Raw genomic sequence first — 27,604 nt, forward strand, 5'->3', positions numbered from 1 at the left:
TATTTCACGTTGCTACAGTTCACTCAGCTGGTAAAAATCGAATGTGATAAGGGTTAGCCATACCACATCCTGTGCTATGCGGAATCGCCCCGAGAATTATGTTAAGGTTATGCATATCTGTGGTGTGTTCAGCTACTTACACGTTAATTTCAAGAAGCAGGTTGTTCTATTGATCGGATCAACTGGAGCACTTGATGTCGTAACCAAGGGAGTGCCAGTTATATATATATATATATATATATATATATATATATATATATATATATATATACATGAAAAGTTCTGAAAATCTTAAAGAAACAAATTGTTCTCTCCCTCTGCGTGTGTGTATAGATATGTATGTATGTATGTATGTATGTATGTATGTATGTATGTATGTATGTATGTATGCATGCATGTATGTATGTATGTATGTATGTATGCATGCATGTATGTATGTATGTATGTATGTATGTATGTATGTATGTATGCATGCATGTATGTATGTATATATATACGAGGTCTGATCAATAAGTATCCGGACTGTTGCCATAGCAATGAAGCTAAAGCATGCAGAGTGAAGCCGCTTGGCACAGTTTGACCTTCAACTCTGTTGTGCAGGTGCACTAAGTTCTAACGTTTTAGATCACTTCTGCTGTTTACACCAGTGCTTGGAAGTAACGTGTGTATCGTGTGATTGTCGCATGACAGAGAAAGTTGTCATGGCGATACCTGTTCAGAGGCTTATGCAAGGTTGCAGAAAGTGTATGGAGAGGAGTGTATGAGCCGCACACCATTGTACGAGTGGTTCAGACGTTTCTAAGATGGCTGAAAAATGTCGACAGTGGTGAACGTTCTGGGAGACCTGCAACCAGTAGAACTGAGAAAAACATCGCAGATGTGCGCGCAGCTTTGAGGGGAAATCGTCGAATCATCTAAATTCAGGACCAGGTACTACAATAGTCTAGAGTTCAAAGGCCCACAACTCTTCATACAACCCTGCCATAAAAATTAAGAAATCTGCATAAGGTAGAATTAGATGTTTTCAAAAAGTAACTAGACTTTCCTCTTCTCCACAATACCGGATGAACCAACAACCTGTCATGAGGTGCAGACGAGGGTAGTAGAATCAAACTCCCTTATTCACCAAACGGGCCAAAAGCTGGGACAAAGGCACACACAGGAGTGGTGATATAAAACACCGCAGACTTAGGAATCAGAAAGACCACACTGTCTTCTACTATAGCCTCGGGCCGATCAAAGCTTGTAAGTGGACTTGGTAGACGGAAACTCATGGCTGAAAAGAATAAAATTATTATATATATATATATATATATATATATATATATATATATATATATATATATATATATATATATATATATATATATATATATATATATATATATATATATATATATATATATATATATATATATATATATATATATATATATATATATATATATATATATATATATATATATATATATATATATATATATATATATATATGAATATAGGCGCAGGAGTGGCTGTGTGGTAAGTAGCTTGCTTCCCAACCACATGGTTCCAGGTTCAGTCTCACTGCGTGGCACCTTGGGCAAGTGTCTTCTACTATAGTCTCGGGCCGACCAAAGCTTGTGAGTGGATTTGGTAGACGGAAACTGAAAGAAGCCCGTCGTATATATGTATGTGTGTGTGTGTGTGTGTGTGTGTGTGTGTGTGTATATGTTTGTGTGCCTGTGTTTATCCCCCTAGCATTGCTTGACAACCGATGCTGGTGTGTTTATGTCCCCCGTCACTTAGCAGTTCGGCAAAAAGAGATCGATAGAAGAAGTACTAGGCTTACAAAGAATAAGTCCCGGGGTCGATTTGCTCGACTAAAGGTGGTGCTCCAGCATGGCCGCAGTCAAATGACTGAAACAAGTAAAAGAGTAAACATATATATATATATATTTAAACACACACACACACACACACACACACACACACACACACACACACACACACACACACACACACACATATATATATATATATATATATGTATGTATGTATGTATGTATGTATGTACGTATGTATACATTATTTACATGTGTGAAGTTTGCATAAGTGTATATGATCTTCAAACAAAGGATCATAGTTCCTCTCTGAGCCATAGGCCGATAAAGCCTCCCGGATTCTGTAAGGTATATATATATATACACCCACTAACCTGGACAGGACGTTGGTTCGATGCAGGATTACACATTTTTGAGTAGACTTGAGTAACGTGAAATGAAGTGTTTTGCTCAAGAATACAACATATCGCCCGGTCCAGGAATCGAAAATACAATCTTATGATTATGAGTGCACTAGTCAGTAAGCCACGAGTCACATCGGCAAAAAAACAAAACAAAAAAGAAACAAAAAAAAAAAGAGACAAGAAAAAATACGAATTTCCTCGAGATGTTCGTTCAGCATTGCGAGTTTTAAACACTGCTTTGACATTCTCGCCTTTAGCTATGAAGTGAACCTCTGATTGGCCCGTTCGAAACCTTTAATTAACGAAGTTCACAAACTGACTTATAAGTTCCCTCTGTTCTTTCTCTCTCTTTCTCTCTGTATTCATTTACATACACTTTATTATTTATATACTTAATTAATTTATGTTTACAGGCAGAAAGACGTATGTCCGACATACATAAATATTGTAGCAAGATATTCTATAATATTTGTGAAAATACATCGCATAGGAAATAAAATAAAAGCATACAAACACTTGGTTTGTAATTGAAGTTTCTCGAAAATACTCCATAAATTATCAAATTGCTGTAAACGTACGATATATTGATAGAGATAACGAGAGAGTTTAATACTGTCAGATAGATTTATAGAGTGTTTAAGTATGTCATTTGTACGTAAATATAATTCTAAGTTTTTGGCATGGTAAACTGTGTATTTTATTGCCTTTCTGTCCCTCCCTCCTTCTTCCCGCGCTCTCCCGATTTCTTTCTTTAACACAAACGCATACAGTGAAAAACCATATTTAATTACCGAAATAAAATTGGAGAATCGAATATGTTTGTCTAATTTTCTATATTATGTCACGAAACATCAATAATTTAACTAAGTCTATTGCTATTTTTATGAAATCAATTTATTCACAAATATTGATTGTTTTTTTTTTATTTCTTACTTTGAATAAATATTATTTATTTAGGAAAAGTGGATATTATAAAGGTTCCATTGGGAGTTAGTTGTAAACGATCGAGTGGTTGTGATTATCAGAGTTCTTATGAAAAGGCAGAAGGTTTCTAACTGAGTCTCAGTCAACAAACTTGAGCCAAAAGATAAAGCCATTGACCTGTATATATGTAATTTAGTATGGTATAGATGGTTCACCGTCGAAAGAAGTAAGGTTCATTATAGTGTTTTCATAACAGTAATGTAAAGAAAATAGAGTTTAAGCAGTGAAAATTCTTACAACCATATGTCTTCCATTTTTTTGTTAATATGTTGGAAATAATATAGAGCTGAACGGATTTAACTGCTCTTGTGCACAACCACAGGTCACTGGGTGCAGTGACGGAGAGAGGATTTGATTCTTATGATAGATCTGACAAAAGCTAATACAAATACCTTAAGTACATAAGTAAAAGAGTAAAGTAAAAATAAGTTAGTGTGCATACTTATTTTTAAAAATTAGCTTTTAAATATTATGTGGTATTAATTTTCTACTTAGTTATATGGTCTGATGGTAACAGGTCGGTGGAAATAGTAAGTTGTGATGTTAATACTTTTCCGAGGGACATTAATGTTGTATGTAGAGTGAAGAGTCTATGACTGAGAGTCGAAAACGAACCGCAGTTTGGTTTACTCTGTATTCGTTTACCTCTATTGAATAGCATTCACCAATATTGGTTTTTGACGCTAAAGGAAATATACAAATGTACAGGAAAATTTATAGTCGATGGAATGGCTACCTGTTATATTTCTGGCATTTGTTTAATCAACCCCAATATGATTACTTACACCCAAATGACATGCCCATCAGTGATTCATCCAAATGCTCTAAAATGAGAAGTGGTGCCGATTTCGGAATACGTCCGAAGACAAGAACTTGAATATGGACAGGACTACTAAAAATTTTAATACAAAAAGGTTTTTGCGATTTGCCTTTCGGTTTATAAATTAAATGGATAAAGTTTAGGGCGAGATAATTAGTGAAGAGAAAATGATAACTCTATTTCGGGACTGAACCCATCTATAACTCTTGACTGTAGGGAGACAAGAGTTCAAAGTGGGTTACCACTTAAAATGTTTGTCTTGTCTTCTGCAAACATCACTTTATAAAAGTTTAGGCTGAACTTCACTCATGCCAACCTCACATATCTGGAAGGTAATTAGAAATGTTATCGCGTTGCTTTACTTTGTCGGTGGAGGCGCAATGGCCCAGTGGTTAGGGCAGCGGACTCGCGGTCATAGGATCGCGGTTTCGATTCCCAGACCGGGCGTTGTGAGTGTTTATTAAGCAAAAACACCTAAGGCTCCACGAGGCTCCGGCAGGGTATGGTGGCGAACCCTGCTATACTCTTTCACCACAACTTTCTCTCATACTTACTTCCTGTTTCTGTTGTGCCTGTAATTCAAAGGGTCAACCTTGTCACACTGTGTCATGCTGAATATTCCCGAGAACTAAGTTAAGGATACACGTGTCTGTGGAGTGCTCAGCCACTTGCACGTTAATTTCACGAACAGGCTGTTCCGTTGATCGGATCAACTGGAACCCTCGACGTCGTAAGCTACGGAGTGCCAACAACTTTCTCTGTCTAAATTAGTAAGAAACGATATGAAAATATCGAAGTATTGGAATCTTTATTAAATGTTTTCTTTTAATACACATTATATTCAAGGAAATACAACATATCCAAGAATCATGTTGCAACTGAATCTGAAGGCTGAATTAATTTACGCTCGTAAGTGAGATCTTCCCTCAAATGAAATAAAGTTGATTAAGCACTACTTGTACATAAGTTTCTCTAAGTCGGTCTCAATGTTTTCTTCATATTTAGTAATAAAAGAAAGCGTCTCATTTTACCCTTCGAAATGGTAATTAATGGAAGGCTTAGTTGTGAATTAACTGTTGCTACTGTACTAACAATACTACACATGTGACTCCAAAGTCGTGTTTTGAATGGTTCAGGAAACTTTAGCTAATAATCAATTAAAAGAAACATGATTTTGGAAATCTAGTAGACATTAAGACAGGTGTAGTAAAGATATCGAAACTAATTTTGTCTTAGATCTGACCCTGATATATAGCAATTTTTAATTTTGATACAAGCACTTATATTTGAAGTGATGTTACTCAGTTATATAGTATCTGAACAAATTCTGGCACATGACTTATACTTTCATTTATCTACGATCCAATGTTGCGAATGGTGAAAAACAAAGGCGTAAGCTCTGGCAGAATTCGAATTCAAAACATAAAGGAACGTAACTAAATACCCCAATACTACCAATCCACTACCGCTTTTAAAAATATTAAAATGATATTCAGAAAAAAAAAAAACTGTAGCTTCAATTATTTCTCTGATATCAAGGATAAGAGAAAGTAGAATACTGGATATACGGAGGGAGTAAAAGGGGGGAAATATTGAAGGCAAAATAGTAATTTATCTTGCATAAGGGTGAGTCTGGAACGGTTATTGGAATTGATCCTTTAAAAACTACAGTAAAATAACGAATACTTATAAATATTCATAAAATTATTTTTCTGAAGACGAGTTACTTTCATCAGATGTAAAGTCTCTGTCATGTGGAAGCTAGTTGAGAATGCTCCCTAGCTAGTTGTGGATACTTTCAGTTAGTTGAGGATATATCTCTATTTAGTTGAGGATAATTTACCTAATAGAAGATACCGGATCTTTTTTAAAACGGGGGCCACATTTTTCATTAACGAAACACTTTGAAACTTGGAACACTGGTAGAATGTGTCATATAAAACATCTTTTTCTCTTAGTCTTCTTAAAAAAAAAAGAAATCCATAAATTATTCCATGTTAAAGTTGTCGTATTTCTGTAATTTCAACCAATCACTGACGTCCATTCAGCCGATATACATTAAGTGCCGACTACATAAACAAACGATTCTGAAACAATTAACCTTAACCCTAACTCTAACCCTAACCCTAGGGTTACGGTTAGGGTTAAAGCAAATTTAAAATGAAAAAAGCAAATAAAACGAAGAATCGTTTGTTTATGTAGTCGGCACTTAATGTATATCGGCTGAATGGACGTCAGTGATTGGTTGAAATTATCGAAATAAGACAATCTTTTACATGAAATAAATTCGAATACAAAAATATTTTTCTGTTCTATAACACAAAATAGATAAGTATACGAAGTTTGAAAGTCTTTCGGTACCAAAAACACTATGTAAAACATTAATGAAAAATGTGGCCCCCGTTTTAAAAAAGATCCAAGATACCTCCAGCTACTTGAGGATACCTCCAGCCAGTTGTGGATACCTCCAGCTAGTTGTGGATACCTCCAGTTAGTTGCGGATACCTCCAGTTAGTTGTGATTATCTTATTTTAATTGAGGATTCTTCTGAATAGCTGAACATAGAGTGGTGGTTGTTTAATACAGGATCATTCCTTATATAGTAAACAGAGCTATGTGTATCAAAGGTTATAGGGGTAGTCCAACCAAAGTTTATACAATATTTTGTTGCAGAATTGCGTATCTCGGACAACATTATCCAGTGTCTCCTTTTATGCGTCAACAGGGAATGGCTTAGGAGAGATTTGGCTCCAATTTTTATCAAGTTAAGCGACTATGGAAAGGTTCCCTTCAGTTTATAAGAACATGGCGTGTTGTGTGTATTTGAGTTGTAAGAAATGATTTTCTCTAGGGAGTAGTTTGATGACGGTCAATGATGAAAGCAAAATATTTGGGCAAGTCATTAGATACAACTGACTGCAGTGGTTTGTGATAATAGACTATCAATTAATATAATGGCGCTATCAATTAGTATAACCACAGGGCGTCTAAATGACAAGTCACGCTTTGAGTGTGGTGGAAGTTGAGAGAAAGGAAACGTAGGAAGAAATGGGAGAGATAGGCGGGAAGAGAACAGGGAAAGGGAAATTAAAATGGAACGAGATGGAGAAGAACGGAAAGAGAATGCAGAAAAGGAGAAAAGCAAACAGATAGATAAGATAAACAATAGAAACAAAGTGAGTGATTGTTGTGTTTAGAAAGTGATAGGGTGGGAAGGTGAGAGGAAAAATAAGTTAGGTTGACAGAAAGTTAAAGTCGTGGAAAATGGAAGATGAAAAGAGTGACAAACAGTAAAATGGAAAGACTGATAGAATGAGAAAATAGAGGGAGAGAGAGAGAGAGGGGAGAGAGAGAGAGAGGAAAGATGGGAGAAAGTGAATGTTAGAGAAGAAAAGAAATAGAGAAATCGAGCAGTCGTTTTCAATTCCAGATTGAAACCATCTCACCTAAATTATGTTATTAATGTCCTTAGAAAAGGTCAGAACATTGTTCCCTCCCATTTCCACTTTCCTAAAAAAGAACACATTCAAAAGAAAATGTAAAATGTAAATGAGCAGGTTCTGTTCTGTTCTGGAGAATGAAGATGTTTATTTTTACAGTCAACAATACAACAGATAATATTTTAAATTATAACATTTAAATAGAAAGAAACAAAAATAGAAAGATAAAAAAGAAAGAAAAAGAGGGGTGGTGGTAAAGCAGCAGAAGATGGAGCGGGAGGGGGCGATGGACCACGTACCCCAGAACAATTTGTGTGTTCAGCAATAACTGCGCCTCGCAGTAATGACTGCGGTGGCATAGCCGCAGAAAATGGTCCAGAGAAACTCGTTGCAGCAGCCGCTCCACCTCGCGGAGCTCATTTCTCAGATGGGCCACCGTTATCCCAGTTTTGTAGAGGAAATCAGTAGTACGTGGTTCGAGAACACCTGACGTCTCGGTGGAGAATAAAACGCATTCTCAGTCAAAGGCAATCTCATCATTATAAAACACCATGAAAAACCGTCACCATCACGTCCTGCTAGAAATAGCAGTCAACTCTCCCACATATCACACTCTACCATATTAAAAAAAGGGGCGGACGCATTTGATAATGTGGTCCTAAATACACCTAATGAAAAAAGGTAAAGAAGAGGTGCTCATGGCTGGAATGCCTTTGAACATGGGTCTGCTCCATCAGAGTTGATTTGGAGCTAAACAATGATAACAATAACCTCATTTAGTACTTCATTATTTAGTTCTCTCGCTGCTTTGTTGTTATGAAGCAGAGAAAGTACTAAGTATTTCGCTCGGAATTTTATAAATTCAGTGACGGGAGATTTCAACCGACACCTTATCTATTTAATTTTTAAACACAAGAAAAATGATGAAAATTGAAACCCGATTAGAAATAATGGTTCTTAAATTGAGTTCTACCTGGACATATGTTGTTGGCACTCCGTCGCTTACGACGTCGAGGGTTCCAGTTGATCCGATCAACAGAACAGCCTGCTCATGAAATTAACGTGCTAGTGGCTGAGCACCCCACAGACACGTGTACCCTTAACGTAGTTCTCGGGGATATTCAGCGTGACACAGTGTGACAAGGCTGACCCTTTGAATTACAGGCACAACAAAAACAGGAAGTAAGAGTGAGAGAAAGTTGTGGTGAATGAGTACAGCAGGGTTCGCCACCATCCCCTGCGAGAGCCTCGTGGAGCTTTAGGTGTTTTCGCCCAATAAACACTCACAACGCCCGGTCGGGTAATCGAAACCGCGATCCTATGACCGCGAGTCCGCTGCCCTAACCACTGGGTCATTGCACCTCCACACCTGGACATGTAGTTTAAATATAAATATTGTTCCAGTCCAGAGATCTTGATACCCTCATTCTTTTCTTCTCTATGTTTGTCAGGTCTTACCTTGAATATCGCTATCCACTATAAGCTACGCACGCGCACAAACATTGTAAGAATTGAAATAGCCCAGAGAGTGACCACAAAAATAAATGGCATGATAGGCCTTGCCTTGTAGGATCAGTTCAAAATGCTCAACTTTATTATCTCCAAATTTACCATTATTTGTGCAACGTGGCAAATATTCCATCAACATTGTACAAACGATGTCAGAATCAAGTTCACAAGTCACCTAAGGCTTGGTCCGAAAGCCATATGCGTTCTACAAAAACTGAGCTTACATCACTTAACACTGCGACACAACTTTTCTACTTTAACGGGTCTTACGTTATTCAACATTATTCCGAGGGAAATCAAAGACGAAAAAGACCCTATTTACTTCAAACGGTACCTTGACATGCTCCTTCAAGAAATACCAGACAAACCACAAACACCCGGACACATCTCGGCAAATAACAACTCCCTACTTGAGTGGGTTACGATGTCCTAAAACATGGCTCACATAAAGTCCAAAATCTATCTGAGTTATCTTGGTTAATATGCCCTTTAATGATAGGGGCTGACTTTTTAGGGTTATTACAAGGATAAATGTCTGAGAAACACTTGCAGGGTAAACACTTGTAGGAGAACTAATAAAGGAGTTGATAGTTGAAAGTCTCTGTAAATAGCTGGATAGAGTGGAAACGATGAAGTTAGTTCATACAGAGAAATAGATATATCACTAGGGCAACACATTGGAGACAGACAGACACCCTTATAACAATAGTGGGAGAGAAAAGAACAAAATCTCGTCATTGTTGTTGTAATGAAGATATTGAAACAAGAAATATAAGGTAATAAGAAACAAACTTTGTGATAACAGATGTAAATTAGTCAACGAGAAGGCTTCTATGTAGTCACTTAACCTTTTAGAAATAGCAGCCAGATTTCTCTTTTATAATACACCCTATCACCTTAAAGAAAAAGAACAGAGACATTAAATAAAATAGTCGTTTGATACACTTTGCTTGAAAAACTGTCATGGTTGGAATGCTTTTGGTCACAGATTTGCTCGATTAGATTTGACCTGGAGTTAAATCAACAACTATGTAAATGATGGCTGGATGTGTAATAACAAATGTAAATATACTAATGTACCGCACAAATGTAGAAGGTTTTCCCTTGTAACAACGGCGGAGAAACTATACAATCATTATTATATCTGTTGGAAAACAAACTAGCATTGTTATAATAGATGTAGAAGGTAGCCATTATCATAATATAGGGGTAAAGGGACATCATAGAAATGTAGAGAAATAAAGATGACATTTAAAATAGATGTGAAACGATGGAAACGTTCACCGGCAGAAACAACAAATATCGTAGGATAACAGATGTAACGAAACAACAGATCACAGCCAATTCTAGGGGCTCTAAGAGGATGAAATATGAAGAGTAAAGGTTACATATGGTCCAACGTACTATTTTTACTGTTTCTATATTTGCAATTTTGCACATTTGTGACAAGGCACAAAACTCCGGAGATACTTTAGGGGAGGGAAATAGCAAGTCTTTATCTGAAACACAAATAGCGTGAAATGACATCGAACAGGTATTGAAACCATATCACCATCTCCGTAATCTGATAGTTTACCAATTGTTCTATAGGTCTCTCTACTTTTATGATTAAAATATTTACAATGAGACAAGATGGTGAGCTGACATAATCGTTAACAGGCTAGGCAAAATGCTTTGCGGCATATCGTCCGTCTTTACGTTCTGAGTTGAAATTTGGCCGAGGTCGACTTTGCCTTCCATTCTTTCGAGGTCAATAAAATAAGTACCAGTTGAGCACTGGGGGCCAATGTAATCGACTGGACTTCTCCCCTGAAATTACTGGCCTTGTACCAAAATTTGAAACTAATATTTACAATGAGTCAAGAAGAAGAGATTTTACGTAGTCACTCGATCGACGATGAAACCTTCCTCAAATCACAATTGATAGTCCTATATATTTTATATCTGGAAGAAAAAAAACCCAAAACAAAAAATAAAAACCCCCAACAAAACAGAAACAACACACAAAAACATAAAAGATGGACACGCCTGGGACTTAGATTTACTTGATTAGAGCTAAACTGGACGACGACGAAGACGACGACTACCACAACCACCGCAGCAATAACAACGCTCAAGATACTAACTGCTTATATTGATCCTTTCTACAGGTTCAAAGCTCCATTTGCAAGTGAGTGGAGTTCGAATGTCGGGAATTAAATCAATCTCATCTCATGAATAGCCTTACTTTATTTTATTGAGATTCGAAGTGATGAAATGCAAAGTCAACGCTGACTGGATTAAGACACAGAAAAAATATGGGAACAGAATTGAATACTTATTACAAGACATTTTGTCCAACACTCGATTATTTCTTCCCAATTCTCCACCCATTCTATGATTACAGTGCTGAAGTGTAATATGAACATAATGACTGATTGAATAAGGTACTTAATTCTCGTTGCGCTGATTGTGGGTTCATTGCGTTGTGCTTTTCAAGCATGTAAAGTACACTTCACTTTAAATTTTCATTCAAGCAATCAATATTCCAATGGAATTGTATAGTTCCTGTCTGGGTAAGAGAAAATTAATCTTTGTGGTTTTTTTAAATCATACACAGTAAATAAAAGCTGAGAGAATAGGCTGGTAATAGTGCTTAAGAAATTTATGCTGAAGTTGGTTATTCTGTTTTTTGTCTGTAATGGTTCTGTTGTTGATGCTGGAACCGCTGGTGCTGCTTTCAGTAATATTAGTCAGGATGTTGTTGGTATTGTGGTTGTAAATATTTGTCGATACGCGTGTGTGAGTATATACATACATGCATGTAAGGTGTTTATATATGCTTTCACACACACACACACACACACACACACACGTATGTATGTATATCATTATTCAGTTTATTTCAAGATTTCTTACCAACTGAGAATTTCAACATCAACAACAGAGTATGTATGTATGTATGTATGTGCAGATTTGTACGTTTTATGTATATATTCTCATGCCTATAGTTACATATCTAGACATGTTCATATATATTTAAATGATAAACTGGAAAGTTTTACAGATTTTTACAGTTCCAGTGACGTATTGGCTCTGTAGTCTTTGAATTAGCTTTCTCCTTTTTGGTTTTGAGAAGCCTAATTTCTCAAGATTGGTATTTAGGCAGTGTGTTACATATCCCAGGGCCCCAATAATTACAGGTATAAACCTGAACTTATAATCCGGATAGAGTAACCTGCAGATTTCTCAATAGTTCAGCATAGGCGTTCTCTGTTTTCACTGATCTTCAGCTTTATGTTAACATCTGCTGGGCAGCTACTTTCCACAGCTGTGCACAGTTTCTCTTCTCTATCCCAGGTTTGTTGTGCTTACGTTTTATTGATGTCTTCACTGGTACATTCCACCAGTATTCCTTTTTATTATGAGTGGCTATGGCTTTTACCATATTGTGGGTTTTTATTTCTTTGTCCTCGGATTATCCTTCCAACGGATTTCATTATAGAATTACTCTGCAAAAGCTATTTCCCATTGTTTTCAACTTTTATGCATAGACAGTGAGAGGTGAGTCTCAGTTTGATTTTTTGCAACCCTAAAGATTCTGCTCGCACATTCACAGCAAACAAGGCACAGGGCCAGACTTTCGATCGTGTAGGTATATTTTTACCCATTCCGATGTTTACATACGGCTACTTATACGTCACTACGAGTAGAGCAACGGACTTCAGTAATTTGAAAATTAGTGTCGACCAAACTGAAAATATTGTCAACAAAGAAGCTTTGTAATCATATTGACATTATCGAAAGGAATATGATTCATAATTTAAATAAGGAAATTTGTGAACTTTGAATGCATAAGAGTATAAACAAGCGTAAAATAGTATAAACAACTAAAATAAAAGTATATCTAAATAACATTTTTTCTCAATACTTTTTATGTAGTGGTCGAAGGAAGCATTGACTTTCGTTAGGAGTGGTCCACATAACCATTCATGATACAGAACCTGGGAGCCTATTTATGTTCGGGTGTGAATCGTCATCACATGCCATTTTGTCGCAAACACATGTCATATAGCTGCAATAGAATGCTGTATCACCAACAATAATGTAATTTCTCTTCGACGTCACCCAGTAATCTATCGAGTCTATTTACACATTTCTCAATACATACTGCTGCTATGACTTCCCTCTTTCATTTTATGCCTCCATCGTAGATGGGTACATTTGTTAGTAACAATAATACGATGTCTTTACATACCGTTTGTTCTGCATTTTCAACAAGACTTTAGTACTCCAGTATGAATCACTGACAGGCAGTTGTAGTCGTGTGTAGTTTTATTGCTGCTCATGTCTCTTCAGAAGGCCGAAGGCCATTCAGAGAAATCAATATAGGCTACGGCAAGGAATCGAAACCGGATCTTAGAATTAACCATATGAATTTTTTTTTTTAATTCTAAAACAATAATTCTCTCTGCCTGAAATTCTTGGGGAAAATGTCAGTCGATTACATTGACTTCAGCGATCAACTGGTACTTAACTTATCGACTCCGAAAGCATGAAAGGTAAAGTCGACCTTGGTGGAATTTGAACTTAGAGAGAGAAATACTGCTAAGCAATTTATCGGGCATGCTAACGATTCTGCCATCTCTCCACTTCCACCAAAAAGGAAAAATAATATTTAACATTTGACGCATATAATGATGACAGAGTTGATTTATTAGGCTCCACTAGATGAATGGTTTTTATTTTATCAATGAAAGATAAAAGGAAAAGTCAATCCCAGCGAGATTTGAACATAGAACATAAAGGGAGCTAATTTGTCTACCACAGAGCACCCTACTGTTCCAGCTATTTCCCAATACAACAGTAAAACATTATGACCGATTTAGCCAACAGCATTACTGAAATAACCTTCTAGCAGTAATGATATGTGTCAAGACAAAAGTTGCTGTTTGTTTTTGCTTATCAATCTAGTATACGTAGTCTCACTTATAACGTTTCTTATTCTCTATCATCCCCGGCCAAAGATTAATTAGTAAGGAATCCTATTAGGAACAAATTCTGGCACACGCACACCACACCACACCACACACACAAAGGGGTCACATCCGCAATTTATTCATCACTCCTTCACTATGCGCGCGCACTCGCAGTACCCATGCCATCTTTACCACAACCACGCACACAAGCATACATTCTTTTTTAAATAAAAGATAAAATACGTGGAAAATAATTATATAATAAAACGATATTTAATTCTACTACAGATTGAGTTCTTTATCAAACTGTATAATGAGATTTAAAAATGATCTCTCTGTTAAATACCGAATCCAACTCTGCATCTCTTGAAATGTGGGCGCAGATTCTCGCTTACAAATCTTTAAATTATACGGAGCTGAGTCAACCTGTTATTAAAGATATGTGAAAATCAATATACATATACATATACACATGAATACATATATGCATACATACATTCTGCCAGTTCATATATACATATATATATATATATATATATATATATAGGGGGATAAATTGAATATTAATTCAATTTAAAACCAAGTGGCCTAGCATATGAAAATCTGAAAATTCAGAAAAATTGTATTACATGTGTATAAGAAGGGATGACCACTAAGTGGACATCCGATATGCTAGAAAGAGGTCATCCCTTCTTACACACACACACATATATATATTGGGTCGAGGAATAATTCACGAACGTTATTTATTATTTTTTTTTTCATATTTAAAAACCGCAGAAACAAAACGCATTGCAAAATGTTTTGTTATTTAAAAGAGAATTTTTTTGCTCTACAGGATACGGTGTTTTGATCTTTTAATTTTATTGATTTTTGTTTATTTTCAGATCACTAAAATGGAATGTCAAGTGGACAAAACTGAGCATTTTCGACACCATTTGCTTTTTGCATTTAATCGAGGTGTTAAGGCCGCCGAAGCTGCTCGTGAGATTTGTGCTGTATATGGAGAGGTAGCAATGTCTCAAAGTACCGCTCGCCGCTAGCTTTCGCGCTTCAAGGACGGATCGCACAGCGGTCGACCAATTGAGTTGCTTCACGAAAATCCACGTCAAACGACCAGAGAATTGGCAGAGCAGATGGATTGTGATAAAAAAAAAAAAAAACTGTGGTGAATCATCGTCACTCAATGGGCAAGGTTCAGAAACCTAGCGCTTGGGTGCCACACACTTTGAGCGAAAATAACAAAAATCAACCTTCCACAATCGTCGCCAGTTTGCTCGCTCGACATCGCTCAACATAGTCACAAAAAGCGTTTTCTTTACCGCATTGCCACTGGCGATGAAAAATGGTGCCTTTACGTCAATATGAAACAGTGAAAAGAATGGCTTAGCTCCGACAAACAAGCGACTCAGTGAACAAAAAAGACCTTCATCCTCGAAAGACCATGTTGTGTGTATGGTGGGACTAGGAAGGCATAGTTCATTACGAACTGCTTGAGCTCAATGCGAAGCTCTACGTTCAAAAACTGCACCGACTCAACGAAGCAATTCAACAAAAAGACCGAATAGGCGAAATGGTGTTCTTCTGCAACACGACAACGCCCGTCCTCACATCACCAATATGAATGACCAAAGCCGCGAGTCAAGTACTCGAATTGTAAGTGCTGCCTGGTCCTCCATACTCTCCAGACTTGGTGCCGTCATCTATACATCTCTTTCGACCGGTTTCGAATGCTTTGCGCAGTGTAACGATCAATAATGACGTGGAATTGAAGACTTGGTTGGACGAATTCTTTGAGTCAAGACCGGGAGATTTCTATTGCCGAGGCATCGAAAAACTTATTGAACAATGGGAAGAAGTCGTAAACAACAACGGCGAGTATATTATTTATTAATTTGTTGTAGTTTTTTTGTTTAAAATAAATTTGAAAAAAAAAACGCTCATGAATTATTCCTCAACCCAATATATATATATATATATATATATATATATATATATATATATATATATTATTTTATTCTTTTATTTGTTTCAGTTAGTTGACTGCGGCTATGCTGGTGCACCGCCTTGAAGGGTTTTTGTCGAATAAGTCGACCTCAGGACTTAGTTTTTAAAGCCTAGTACTTATTCTATCGGAATATTTTTTCCGAACTGCTAAATTACGGAGATGTAAACACACCAACACCGGTTGTCAAGCGATGATTGGAGACAAACATGCGCGCGCGAACGCACACACACACACGCACACACACACACGCACACACACACACGCACACATGCAGAGTAATACAGAGAAGATCAGATAGATCGTGCCAAATTAATTAAGAACCACATCCGCGTCTCTTAGGCTGAACAGAGCACAAAGAAAAATTTCATATACTTCAACTAGTCAATTCAGCATTCTATACAGAGTTAAACAGTTGAACACTGGTCCCGGATATGCTACAAACAGGTGTATGTATCTAGGCATAAATGTGTACATATGTATTATAATATTTAGTTAACGAAAACGAACTGGTACAATTCTATATTTAAGAGATGAGGATTTATGTACGTTATTTACATTTGACGGATATGTGTCCTCATTTTGTTTGTTGTTAACACAACGTTTCGGCTGATATACCCTCCAGCCTTCATCAGGTGTCTTGGGGGAATTACGAACCTGGGTTCTCATTTCTAAGGTATTTTTCGATGTTGTTATTATTATTATTATTATTATTATTATTATTATTATTATTATTATTCAGATCACTGCCTGGAATCGAACTGAAATCTTGGGGTTAGTAGCCCGCGCTCTTAACCACTACGCCGAGTTTGATTCCAGGCAGTGACCTGTATAATAATAGTAATAATAATAATAATAATAATAATAAATAATAATAATAATAGCAATAACAACAACATCGAAAAATACCTCAGGAATGATAACCCAGGTTCGAGATTTACCCAAGACACCTGATGAAGGCTGGAGGGTATATCAGCCGAAACGTTGTGTTAACAACAAACAAGATGACGACAAATATCCGTCAAATGTAAATAATGAACGAACTGATAGTTTAGAACGTTCCGACACGCGTTTCAATAGCATAGTTGAATTCAAATATAGATGCTCTTATATATTTGGTAACATTACAGGAATTCGTATTGTTAGACAGTTAGCATTACATAAATTATATAATAGATTTCAATTAAACCAAGTTACTGTAAAGCGTGTAGTGAGGTTCTAAACTATCGATTCGCTACTGGTAACGTGTAACCCAGTACAACCTATTACACGTTGGAGTGGTTGGCGACAAAACTAGAGTCGCCATCAAGTTTGCTTGAAGAAGAAGATGATCTGGGACACCATTAGGTTGAAATTGAAACTTGTTAAAGGGCAAATGATCCGAGAATCAATGGTCATCCGATAATGTGAACAAATGCATATTAAATATGCGTGTGCATGTTTACTGACATGAAATATGAAAGGAATAAGTAACCTTCATCTCCACAGCCTCGAAGTTTGTGGTACCAGGCCAGTGTGATGATTCAGTGTTGTCGGCACTCCGTCGCTTATGACGTCGAGGGTTCCAGTTGATCCGATCAACGGAACAGCCTGCTCATGAAATTAACGTGCAAGTGGCTGAGCACTCCACAGACACGTGTACTCTTAACGTAGTCCTCGGGGATATTCAGCGTGACACAGTGTGTGACAAGGCTGGCCCTTTGAATTACAGGCACAACAGAAACAGGAAGTAAGAGTGAGAGAAAGTTGTGGTGAAAGAGTACAGCAGGGTTCGCCACCATCCGCTGCCGGAGCCTCATGGAGCTTTTAGGTGTTTTCGCTCAATAAACACTCACAACGCCCGGTCTGGGAATCGAAACCACGATCTTATGATCGCGAGTCTGCTGCCCTAACCACTGGGCCATTGCGCCTCCACGGTGATTCAGAGTATACATCTGGAATGATGTTTTATGGCCTTGACACATACCAGGTTAGACAGCGCTGTGAGGTCTGAACATCCCTTCAGCCACTTCGGTAATCTCCTGCATTCTCATACAAGATGAGTTGTCTTGCCACTGAGTATACAGTGTGAAAACGAAGTCTGATGAGCCCACAACTCTTTCTCGCTCAAAAAAAGAAGCTAACAATCTTACTCCCCAGAAAACCTTTCGCTACTCTAGCAACTGTGTCCAACAAGAAAGACTGTGCAGCACAGACATCCATTAAGAGTAAAATAGTCTTGCTGTGGTAATTGGGACATTTCACACATTCGCACATATGCAATTATGAAATGCCGTCAGTTCCCTTTTCAGAACAACAGACAGGATAATACGAGCTAGAGCAATCGCAGTTCTCAGCCACTTTCCACGTGACTGCGCCCCTTGTTAACCAGTTACAGTCATCATTGATTACTGGTGGTTGAAACCTTTTGAAGTAACAAACGGTGGACTTCTCATTGCAGCAGCGGGGTGGCGGGGTGTACCACACATTTGCGACAATGAAATACTGCCACTGCCTAAGCTTCAGATGCATGGAGGATGGAGTATAGTAGGCAGCTGGTGTGATTCTCTGGTTCCCTGTTTGGATGATTCCCCTGTTGAGATGCCATATGGTTGAAGTTATCTTCATTGGATTATAAACGGACAAACACGATGAACTAAGATATCTTCCGTTTCTTTCTTTCGCTTACATATAGTGTGGATCAAATACTGAGATACACAGAGCGAAAGAGGAACAGAGAGAGAGAGAGAGAGAGAGAGAGGGAGGGAGTAAGAGAGAGTGAGAGAGAGGGAGGGATAGAGAGAGAGAAAGAAGAGAGAAAGAGAGTGATAAATAGACAACTGAAATGACAAGGGAGAGTGTAGACAGTCAGGGTGACAGAAAATATATGCATATAGTTGGTCGGCCTGCTGTTTGTATGCATGGTACCCGCGTATGTGTATATTTTTACACACACACATGGTGGCCTCAAAACTTTGGATGCAGGCCGCAAGCAAAGAACCGCACTAATTACGTAATTATTCTCGAAGCTACTGTAATGGACAGTCTGCACACTTTTTCTTTCAGTTATACGGTTTAGCCTGTGATAACTTTCTTCTACCCACCAAACTATGTGATATCAACTCTACTGCCTCCTCCTGGAATCTGAAATCTGCCTGTTCACATCGCAACTATTAAGTACTTCCCATAATGGGACATCTACTGTCCCGATGATATTTATACGCCTTTGTGCATGTTTCTATTTATACGTTGTATCAATATGTCATAATCTGACTCGATACCTGTTGTTTGCCTGTTTATCCTTTTCTTGTATTATACATACATATATGTATAATAGGCCTACCTACCTACCTACCTACCTATCTACCTACCTACCTACCTACCTTCATAATACATACATACATACATACATACATGGAAAGACATGGAAAGAATGCAAATTCTTAGCGATCACGATATCAGGAAGTATTAAAGTCTGCAAGACTTTCTTAAGTGGTTGATGATTAAAAGAAGATACTTTCCTTCACAATCTTGCTACCAAGTAGGTGGCCAGACAAAACTTACTCTAAATTTGAAAAGGGAAAGAGATATGCATGCATACATACATGAGGGACGGAGAGATGACTGTGTTGAATGGGTCTGGGGAAAGCAATTTTACAACTAATTAATTCAGAGGACAGAAAACTAGAGCAGCTGCAGTAGTAGTAATAGTAGTAGTAGTAGTAGCAGTAGTAGTGTGAATGGAGACGACGTGCCTGTGGGCCAGATGTGGTAGTGAGTTGCTTATAAATCGTATACGTATTTCTCCCCTAAGTCCTACTCCAGCTCAGAAGCAGCTCCGCTACAGTTTTATACAAACATAAGCATATTATTTCATGTAAGATAAGCCCTGTTTGTGATCTAAGCGCGAGTTTGTAGATATTTTACTTCATTTACCTTGCTAAAGCATTTGAGATTGCTTTAAACCACCCTACACCATTTCTTTTCCTAGGTTGACCTAATCATAATCAACTCTGAGTCACGTATAATGATGGTGTGAACGTTATGGAAAATGTGTAATCAGTACACTCACAATATATATTCAATGACTTTGAGTTGGGAATGAAAACCGCACCATAATCTTCTATCGTCACTGAGAACTTACTTGGTGGTGATAACGTCCGTCAAGCAATGAGTGAAATTTAAAATCTCTGTACATAGATAGCTACACATTAACAAATTGGAGCAGCCTTTTTACGAAAACAACCACTGCTTCACAAAGTTAAAACGACTCACACTTAATGTTTTACATCCCTCCACTGGCAAAATGAATGCTGTGGTTTTAGATACATATATATATGAAAAAAGTAGGGCCTTTTGTAACTGGGATACCATTGATCAAAAATCTGCTTTATCAGAATTAAATGGAATTATCAACAGCAACAATTTTTAACTAACTATAACACGACGGAATTTCTATAGCAGCTGAGTCTCCTTCATTAAGATTAAGAAGCATACCATTTTGAAACAGTGTCCACGTAGTTCAAGTTCTAAAGTTTAGTTCAACGCATCACCTTGGAATAAATCGCTGCCAGAAACACCCCTAGATAAATCATTCTATCTGTTACTTTCGTGAAATCAGCATCATTAACAGCACCATGATGACGACGACGACGAAGACCACCAGCACCACTATCACTAACAATACTGTATATATAAGGAAGGGATTATATAGCTGCCTGGCTGGTAATGATCAGTTTGAAGGCTGAACAAAGACAACAGCCACAACGACAGTAAGAACAACAATATAAGTTTCTTTGATTAGGAAACGGAAATCAATGTTGTTTGTTCATACATTTTTCGTTGTTCCATGACCTCATTGTTAAGGCATAAGACATGGGTTTATGATGAGGTGGAATGGTAACAAGTCTGGAGTACTGGAAAAAAAACAACAGTCCATTTAAACCGGCCCAAATATTCAACCTGTTTTATGTTCAAACTGGCCAGATCCGGCTTCTTGCACCTACCCTACAATGTCATTCTCAAAATAAACAGTCACATTATCGAAGCTACAAGATAATGTATGAATAATTCAAAACAACGTGAAAAATATAAGCATTACATTTGATAGAGTAATATGAATGCTACCAAAGTTAAGCCAGATAGTTCAAATACACATTCTTGTTTGTCTGAAAGATTTTCACTGCAGCAACAGAATTTTATTTTTAACTTTACCAATGGATAAGTAGTTGAGATGCATCACTTTATTGTGTCGAGAACGACAGCCTGTTACTGCTATTTTTCCATTTGATCTTCTAAACTCAGCGTAGCTAGCAAATGGGAGCTATGTAGTTCTTTCTACACACATAAGAGTGAATTATTCACCTCAATGTTAGGCATCTATATTAAGACGACTCATCCATTTCCAAGAGCACGGTGAAGTACCATTGTACTTATTCACATCTACAAGGGTGCAGACTTGCGGATAGTTTCTGTTCTTGAGTTACAGATTTAATTAATCACACGGTTTAACATTACTACATTTGTACCATTATATACAGGGTTCATTAGCAGAGTCCACAAAGCTGCAAGCATTTGGATCAGGTTGCCAGTCTGAGAATAATTTTCTCTTTTCCTCTAATAAATCGAAGAGCACTACTTTCTCTGACTAAGCGATAAGAAAATAGAGTACAAAGCCTTGTATTTTATAAATGATCATAAGGCAAGTTATAACGTTGTTGCTTTTTTCTCATTAATAAATTCAACAGAGTAGTGAAACTTAACCACAAACTCCGTTTGCTGGAATTCACTTTATTTTAATATGACACTCGCAACACACACACAATGTATGTATCTGTATTAAGTTTTCACTCGAACTGAACGCTAACCGCTAGGGTTTAACATACTAAAACTACTATAACAACAAGAACCATCAGAGTCAACTAATTAGCAAAGGAGACGTCACGCAACCAATTAACTTTTCTTAAGGTGAGACAATTCTTTGTATTATAATTTCATTGTAGGTGGAGCCTAAACTTTCATGTAAAATTCTTTGTTCCCTAAAATAAGTTATGAAAACATAGTCCTACTGTACCGAATATATCAAAACAGAACAAAACATATCACATAGTGCTCTTGCACGGCCAGAACCATAGTTGTTTAAACCTCATTAAAGAACCGAAGAAAGAAACTACATAAATATATAAACATTCACCCACAGATAAACGTGCGACTGTATGTTTATATAGCACATATACAGCACACAGGGAGAACGAATCAGAAAATATTAATACCGAGTTCCAGTAAAATTTAAGCGAAGGTAAACTTACGATTTCGAACACCCACTGAGTTTCGGTACTTTCTTGGACCCCCTCCAGCAACAAAAAAGCAAAAACAATAAAACAAAATAATGATTGTGTTCTCACTTCTCTGCTAGTTTATATTTTAGAGTAAACGCCTACAGGATTGGATCGTAGAACCTATTTACTAAGGTTTTCTAGTTAAGATTTTCGTACGTATTGTTATACAATTTCGCTGCTGTTATTGATGCTATACTGGATTTGGAATTATCGATTTTACTTTTTTGATCAGACAATTTGAAAAAGCTTATTTTCGCAGTGAAGTGAGTTGTCATTTGAAGCGTTCCCTATAAATTTTGTCATCAACATTCTATAAAATCTGTATTACGAAAGTTACTAATAAAATGTGTTACCGACTTTAGGACTCCCAACATAATTCGTGACTCCGTTTCTTTCCCATTTATATATATGTTTTTTCGTAGACAAATGTTGGTTTCAAATTTTGGCACAAGGCCAGCAATTTCAGAGGAGAGGATAAGTCAATTAAATCGACCCCAGTGCTCAACTGGTACTTTATTTTATCGCTCCCGATATGACGAAAGGCAAAGTCAACCCCGGTGACATTTGAACTCAGAACGTAAAGAGGGACGAAATGCCGCTAAGCATTTTGCTTGACCTGCAAATGATTCTGCCAGCTCGCCGCCTTAGAAATTTTTCCCGGGTTGCTAACGATTCTGATAGCTTACCGTCTGTTTTGCAGACAAATATTATAGACACCAAGTTATTTTGGGTTATTATGCTTTATTACTTACCTTTACTGTTGGTCTTTTGAGGCCAACAGTTAAATCTGAGCCAATCACAACTCTAATTATACAAAACTCTTTAATTAATCGTTAGCTCTAGGGGGGTCCAACGATGGATTACTTCATTTGATATTCTCTTAAAAGTAATCACTTCAGTGAGATTAATTACAATATCGAGGTACTACTGTAATATAGGATAACCATTTATACTATAAATGATACCTTCTAGATTGCAACAACAGCATACTTAATAGAAGAGTGTTTCCACAGACACATATTTTTACGTTAAAATACTTTGCTGCTTAGATAAACTTTTAACTGTGAAAACATTACATTTTATTGCTATTTCTCAGTTACATATTTTTTGCAACAAGAAAAGCGGAAAAATAAAAACAAACAATAGCAGCAAGTACAAGAACAACAAACAAAAACAAAGATGGAATTAAAACTAATCAAGACCTAAAGTAATCCTTCATTATATTTACATTTTATTTACAGGATATTATTTCTCGCCCTTTTCATTTCTTTTATATTCTTTATTATTTAATTTTTCTTTGTTATTTGAGAATAAGTCTCCTGATTGATATCCGTTTAATCTAAGATGTAGGTATGTTATGTAAAATGAGAACTTGGTGACTTTAAAAAGTGTCTGTAATGTGAAACCTGTTGGATTGATTGTGTAAGCAATAAGGCGTTGGTTCTCACGACTTTTATTGACCTTTAATTAGTCTTTACCTATTGCTGAATTAACATCAAATAAAAGTCTCACACTAGTTTCCAGTTACAAAAACTATCTCCTCTTTCACCAAAGGGGAAATGTCGATGTACATTAAATACGCAACTAAAAACATAGGGAGCCTCATAGGTTTCTAATCATTTTGATATAACCGGGTGAAATATCAAATTGACTACCGAATACTTCCCTTCAGCTTCCTGTTACACTTTACGGTTATTTAGAAGATTCGCTTTTCGAACTTAGAGGCTTTTGTTTTCTGTAAGATTACACAGATGAGGAAGTTTAGACTTCTAAGTTATTAAGGGAACACACGAGGAAATATTAGATCGTAGTATAATAGCAATTCTTGTTACTCTAGAACCTTATAGCTGATACGATTTGTTGTCTCTTATTTCTAACTTCAAATCTCGCGGGATCCCCTATGCTTTTCTATCTCCCTCAAAATAAACTGGAATCGAGCCAGTTGGCTTCACACTCTTGTATGAGAAATTTGGAACCAAGAAAAAAGTATATATGTTTATACAAAGAAAAAAAGGGATTCTAGCTGTCATTTAATTATAATAAATGTGTTTATATTTTTTATGGTAACGACTTTTGATTTATTGGCTATGAAATTCAATTACATTGGTCGATAGGAGCAGAAACGTATTTAGGTGGCACGTCTTTTAAGCAATTGCCTAGTTAACTAACCATAAAAAAAAAAGGCTGGAATTCCACTGCTACAGAAATATTTTAATCCTGAAGCTCTATTTTTAACACATGACAAGGATTTATCGAAAAAGCGAATACCTTTAGATTGAGAGGCGTTTTCTTTCTCTTGATCACGTTCCGCATCTTAACTGGTTTTGTGACCATTAGAAAACTATTTTCGAAGGGTTTTCAAAATATTTTGTTTGCTCTATTTCGCTGCTTTTCCTATTAAAAACTCCTACAAACTTGCCGTATTTCGACTTTGAAATTAAAATTAACTTGGCTACAAGCCAAATTTAAGTATACAGAATTTAACTGAAAACTTCTTTACCATGTGAAACAATGTATAGTCTATTACTTTATATTTCGAGCAATATACCTGGATATGATGCCCGAAATTATACTTTCGTTTTGTTAGAAGCTTTCCGTTAAATTCTATTTTCATATATCAAAATCCTTCGAGCAGACTACTACTATTTTCCTTCAATTATGTCTTTTGTCGGCCATCGAGTCAGCACTTTCTTTCGTTAATGCGGATCCTTATTTAAATCATTGGGTTAGATATAGCTGACTCCTTTCTTTGGCATTAGTTCAAATAACACAAGTACGCACACGCACACACACACTGATGGTTAAGTGACAACAAAATTATCTATGATCCTCATGTGATATGTAGAGAGGTGGTACTGTTGATTTACATCTAAAAACATTTCTATCACCATATAACGTATATATTACATATAAATGATCATATATATATAATATATGACAATTCCACTCACAAGGCTTTGGTTGGCCTGGAGAGAGAGTAGAAAGTGCCGTGCAGTGGGAACGAATGAACCCGAAATCGCATGATTGCAAAGCGAGCTTCTTAACTTTACAGCCATGCCTGTGTCTATAAGATCACTTGTAAATTCCTAAACAGCCACATGTGAATTGCTGTACTTAAACATTCGCAACAAGTATTCTTGTTCATAATGCTATGTCTTCTTTGATTTGTGTTTTCTAAAAGTTTCACGATAAAAGCCTAAAAGAAGCATGTTCAACAAGGCTCTAGTGGTATTTATACACGAAGTCTTAGTTAAAATCTTCGTAGATTTCAACTCAAGACTTCGTGAACTAATCCTTACTACTATAGGTACAAGGCCTAAAATTTTAGGGTAGGGGGGGCCAATCGATTATATCGATTCCAGTGCGTAACTGGTGCTTAATTTATCAACCCCACAAGTCGACCCCGGCGGCATTTGAACTCAGAACGTGTAGACAAAGTGCCGCTAAACATTTCGACTGGCGTGCTAACGATTCTTATTTCTTTATTGCCCACAATGGGCTAAACATAGAGGGGACAAACAAGGACAGACAAAGGGATTAAGTCGATTACATCGACCCCAGTGCGTAACTGGTACTTAATTTATCGACTCCGAAAGGATGAAAGGCAAAGTGGACCTCGGCGGAATTTGAACTCAGAACATAACGGCAGAAGAAATACCGATTTCTTTATTACCCATAAAGGGCTATACAAAGAATTTTTAAAACATCACAAAACATAAAGGCAGTACAAAACGCAAACATAAAATCGGGATAATTAAAATAAAATGATATTATGCAAGAACGAAAAAAATGAGGCGCAATATCCACTCGATCCCCGAAGTCGGGTGGTTACATTTATCCAGTTTTTCCACTTTTACGTTCAACATCATGTAAACATTTTAACGGTTTTGTAACTCAAAAAATTCAAACACTCGCGTTACCTTTCTTCCATTAACCATTGTTACTTCCGTCCTTATCAACTGCAAATAATCAGTTCTAGTGGGTGGTGTCTCCACCAACCATACCCGTTTCGTTATTATATTTTCACCAAGTTCTTTTATGTACTCCCAGTAGTTTTTCTCATGTATCAAAATGCATTTCTCAGCACATTTCTCTGGCATCTTCACTCTTATTATTTCCCCCCAACCTCTCGACTTTTCCCTCCATCTGCTCGCAATTCTCGTACTTTATAAAAAAAACCCTTGTATTTGACATCTTTATCCGTTCTCTCCTCCTCTTCTTGTACATTATAAGTTTCTGGCTTTTCTATTTCTTTTATGTTTTCTGTTGACCGTTCTTTTGACTTATTTTTCCTTCGCTTTTTAGGGTTAGTAGCTCCATTTTCATTCTCCTTTGTTTTCTTTGTTTCACACTTCTGTCTCTCTTTCATTTCCTCAGTGTGGTCTACAATGTTTTCCTCCTCTGCTTGTGCTTTCTCTTGCTGTGGCTGTGTGAACTCATATAGGGGGCATTTGGTCTTCATATGACCTCTTTCCCCGCATATGTAGCAATTTGGTTTCCTTCCTTCGACTACAACATTTAACGTTCTCTCATCCTCCACTTCTATCTGGTAGGGAATTTTTTCTATGTCCTCGAATGTGGCAAAAAGCCACATTTCGAGTCCAAATCCCCACCATTTGCACACTTTTGATTTCGCCACTGGTCCCAATTCCGGCTCCTCCTTGGTTGCAGCCAGCACTGTTGCAACCAACCACTCTGGTTTAATTTCTGGTGTAACTCTGGGAATACGTATTTTCGCACTTCTTCTTCCTCTATAACTTGGTAGCAATGCTATTTTTTCACTTCTTAAAATGTTGGTTGCATGCTTGGTTGCCTCTTCTATAGTGGCGAACCTCACCTCTACCGTACCGAACTTTCTTCTTCTGTTGATGTACGTGGCTTCATTCACAATTTCACCCAGGAACTCCTCGATTTCCTCTTCCGTCACCATTTCAATTTTACACGTTTCGACAGCCTGTGTACGATACACAACTGTCCTCTGAATTTTATTTTCTTTAGTCTATTTTGGGGGGCACAATTTGTATGAGTCTCCCTCAACTTCTATCAAATTCCTGCTTCTGGTCACCTCCTCCATATCCAACTTGATTAACTTGGTTTCTAGCGGCACTGGCTTCCTCACCGCAGTGGCCTTGGTGTAGCTCTCCATACTGGAGACACTACCACTTGCCACAGCTGGGAAAAATTGCAGCGGCTCGCGTGAAACGTAACCGTAATAATTCCACAAAAATCACAATTATTTACATAGACAACTTACAGTAATTCACAGTTTTCACAACAGTATTCACAATAATTCACAGAGCCGTTATACCGCGAAGCAGTTCGCCCGGCGTGCTAACGATTCTGC

General features: G+C 37.1%; 1 protein-coding gene and 1 long non-coding RNA gene across 2 annotated transcripts in view; one reads left to right on the plus strand and one right to left on the minus strand.

The window, feature by feature from the left end:
- LOC106875979 (uncharacterized) overlaps positions 1-27,604 on the minus strand; it is a 170,174-nt gene that overhangs the window by 110,450 nt on the left and 32,120 nt on the right. The window lies entirely within an intron of this gene.
- On the plus strand, positions 8,924-15,287 carry LOC149137181 (uncharacterized). The gene is made up of 2 exons (XR_016240706.1): positions 8,924-11,406; positions 14,826-15,287. It is a non-coding gene; the product is annotated as an uncharacterized LOC149137181 (long non-coding RNA).

This window comes from Octopus bimaculoides, chromosome 2 (assembly GCF_046866305.1).
Source record: "Octopus bimaculoides isolate indiv1 chromosome 2, ASM4686630v1, whole genome shotgun sequence".
In the NCBI taxonomy this organism is placed as follows: domain Eukaryota; kingdom Metazoa; phylum Mollusca; class Cephalopoda; order Octopoda; family Octopodidae; genus Octopus; species Octopus bimaculoides.